At 38.2% G+C, this 3,711-nt stretch overlaps 2 long non-coding RNA genes across 2 annotated transcripts; one reads left to right on the top strand and one right to left on the bottom strand.

Moving 5' to 3' along the window:
* Window positions 1-770: 770 nt before the first annotated feature.
* On the bottom strand, window positions 771-2,435 carry LOC123756885 (uncharacterized). Its single transcript, XR_006772695.2, has 3 exons — window positions 2,310-2,435; window positions 1,930-2,086; window positions 771-1,708 (listed from the first exon to the last, which is right to left on the bottom strand). It is a non-coding gene; the product is annotated as an uncharacterized lncRNA (long non-coding RNA).
* Window positions 2,436-2,522: 87 nt separating this feature from the next.
* On the top strand, window positions 2,523-3,378 carry LOC123756884 (uncharacterized). The gene is made up of 2 exons (XR_011229740.1): window positions 2,523-2,814; window positions 2,912-3,378. It is a non-coding gene; the product is annotated as an uncharacterized lncRNA (long non-coding RNA).
* The last annotated feature ends 333 nt before the right edge of the window (window positions 3,379-3,711 follow it).

The following is a 3,711-nucleotide window of genomic DNA, read 5'->3' as shown; positions in this document are numbered from 1 at the left end:
TCGTGGATTACTTAAGTTAATTCTAGACATAATTCTTCAACCACTGATTCCGTCCAATTGGCAAAGGTAATAAGCACCTACATTAATGTGTTCAGCTGGTGTACTTTAAAGTTCTTATTTAAAATTGCACCCTTTTCTTTCTAATAGATTACGTGACTTGTCTACATTTCCAATGGTCGGGGTTCTTCCCCCGAGTCTTTATTTCATAAATATGAAAATTATTGGCTTTGTCTTGCCCGCTATGCTATATTTTCCTCATGGTTTCTCTTTTCTTTATAAACAAGATCCTTTAGTGCGTTAAAATTCTTCCGTCACAGTTATCCACTTGGGTTATGTTAACGTTATCTAATCAGTTTAGATAGTAGGCTTAGTCCCGGGCTAAAAAAAAACTACTTTTGAAAAAATTATTTGAAGCAACATTATAGTCCAGGTATAAAATATATAAAAGTTAAACTCTAAACAATGGAAATAAATTGGAGCAGTTCAGATCAAGTAAAAAGCCTGGGTAAATATATAGGAAGCAGGGCTATTGGTTTTTGAACAATTTACCAGATTATAATAGATCTGGGATTGCTGGATTGTTTCAAGCGTATGTTAGACATGAAAAAGTCAGAAACTGCTTCATCTGGGCCGATAGGCATTCTGCAGGTTTATTTATTTTGATATTCGTATCCTTAAGTAATTATTAATTGATCGAGCGAAATGATCGGAAAATTATGATTCCGATGCTTCAGACTGTCTAAGGTAGGGTTTTTAAACTAGCTTGAATCTTGAAAATGAAATTTAATGCTAGACAGATAATTCTTAACCTAGGTAACATGAGTATGTTACCAGGTGGATAATGTTTAAACTGATGAATTTACATGCTAAAATATTGAGATACCCTGTCAACAGGGATCTTGGTTTATATATGCAATGGCTTTATGTATAAAATATTACAAAATATGGGTAACCATTTCTAAAGCGTTATCAACATTTATTGTTACTATTTAGGTTTATTTTCATTTTTTGCCTCTATTTAGATTATGTAATACCGTTTTGATCGTTGTATATTGAATGGACATTCACTTTAACGACTACAGATAAAATTGGTAAAGATTTTTAGGAATTAGAAACTTCCCCTATGAACAGAGATTAGGAAAGCTTACTGTACATTTCAAGTAGGTAAAATGGTAACATAATTGAATTAAACAACTTTGTGAAACGGTATTACACATCAGGTACAGTAAAAAGTTTTAAAATTGTCAAAACAAAATAGATCAGGCATTAAATATATATACTTAAGGTATGATTAGATTAACAATAAACCCGGGGAAATGTTAGCTTGAGAAGATTGTTGGTGTTATATGGAAGAAACTACCGGGGAATATCAACGAGGGATACCGGGATTGTTCTTAACAAGTTTGGTTGTGAAACAACTGTGGCTGCCAACATGGGCTAACAGACCTTCAGTTTTTTTTTAATAATCTGTAATAATTTACGAAACTTAGGAAACAGGTTTATGCTTCTAAGATGGTGTTGGTGGTGGATTACGAATATTAACACGGACCCCACGGACCACACAGCCTTTCAAGGTGGTGTTGGAGGTGGGTTACGAATATTAACACGGACCCCACGGACCACACAGCCTTTCAAGGTGGTGTTGGAGGTGGGTTACGAATATTAACACGGACCCCACAGACCAGACAGCCTTCCACTCTCATGTCTCCTGTAGATAATAGTAAACACTATTAGTCTGTAAATCGTAGATAGAAAACACTTTGAATATTGATAGTAAATAGTGTACACACAATTGTAAATAGTAAAAACTTTACTATTTGGTTTAAAGGTAAAGGGCTTAATATCAGGTAAGTGGTTTAAGTGAACACTATTAAGTAATTAAGGAGGCTAGTTAAAGTAGGTAGGTAATTACTCCGCCTTATGACCCACCTGTGATATATCTCCTCCTGGCCAACTGCAACACACCCGGACGTATCTTCATAACTTATAGGCACAACAGTCACCATTGTGCTTGTACGGCTCTTTGGTCCCGCCTCTCAACCGACAGTCTGGCGACAGTCGTGTCGTTGCAGCCGTCGCCTCGTTTCTGTCGCGTATCCACGCGGGGGGGTGGGGGGGGGGGGTGGGGGGGGGGGGGGTTGAGTTGTCAAAAAATAGTGTCTCGTGTTAATATATACGCAATTCTCACCTTTATTCTGACTTGTGCATTTGAATTCTTTATAAATTAATATAATTATTTCATGTTTATTACAGAGGTTTTATGCATTTGTGTAGTTAATCTTTGATTGTTGGTGACATACACCAGATACCTGCTTAAATGTTACGTGCAGCATTCAGCTATTCTTGAACATATCCACTTATGTTTTCGTGTGTCGGCGATCACGTTTTCAGTCATTCATCATCTGTTGAATGGAGGTTATGCATGGAAAATTGGGTGATGAAAGGGTAATTATCTCGTTCCCCCATTAGCGTGGTCAGGCCCTATAAAAGGCGAGGAGCAGGTAACACCGCAGCCAGTCGACCATTGTCTACAGAGCTGACAACACCTTCATTATGGCCTGTGTATTCTTCCTGCTCCTCGTGTTTTGCGTCCAGCGCCACGGCTCCGCGTTCGTGTTCAAGAATTTGCCAAAGTGTAATGTCTCTTATACGATAGACTTCGTCACCACAACTGTGCAAGTGACGAGAGTTAGTTTCGTAAAATCAACAATAACTGAAACGGAAACCACACTGGTTCCCAAATATGAAACTACTGTCATTCCAAGCTTCGTCCGCATTACCCATACCGTAACGATAACCCCTAGCCCAATTAAGGTAGTGTAAATTATTGGTATTTTGACATTTTCATGTATAAAAAATTTTCATTCACTTCAATTCGATGTGGATAATGCTTAATTCTTGCTTGTCACAGGTGAGGAAGACTCGCGTGGTGTCAGTCGTCACAAAGGTACCCGTCCGAAGAATCCTGACCACTACAGTCACTGCCTACAAGACCAACTTAAATATGGAAACTCTTGTCGTCACCAACTACCACAGCGTCTTCGAAACGATAGGGTTGCCTGACGACTATATGAATAATACCGCTTATGACCCACTAGCTACTGACTTCACCCGTACTATTTATAGTACAAAAACCTCTACCATACAGCTGACGGTCACAAAGGAAGAAGTTGAGACGATCCACGACCTCACCACCACCACCGTTGCCAGCACGCGCAAAAAGATGGTCACAATCACTGTCTGTCCAGAACCTGAATTTTAATATTTTTTGTGAGAAACGTAAATTTTATATTTTGGTTTAGATTTTTTTTAAAGGTTGGATGCCTAACTTATTGAGGTATCTTGTACATTGTGCATATTACACCCGAATTAAAATGTTGCGTCTTTTTAATTAGGAGCCTATACTTATCTTTAACATAACACAAATGGTCAATTTGCAAACACTAGGCAACTTAAGTTTTTATCCACCTAAAACCAATCATGTCTACTTAACACTAGTGACAATCTGGAAGTTAACTGGTAAACCAGAAATTGCCTTCACGCGCACAGCAGTTTCCAAACTAGGACCTACCAAAGTCCTTCGTGGCTTCATATAAGCCATGTTTTGAAACTTCAATTTTATAAAATAGAGGTTTGAGGAATTCATCGGCTTTGCCTAGGTTTTTCTTCCCCACCCAGACAGCCTCCTTAAACTAAGGACACATGTGATAA

This window comes from Procambarus clarkii, chromosome 26 (genome assembly GCF_040958095.1).
Source record: "Procambarus clarkii isolate CNS0578487 chromosome 26, FALCON_Pclarkii_2.0, whole genome shotgun sequence".
NCBI lineage: Eukaryota > Metazoa > Arthropoda > Malacostraca > Decapoda > Cambaridae > Procambarus > Procambarus clarkii.
This window is presented reverse-complemented; position numbering and strand designations above follow the sequence as displayed.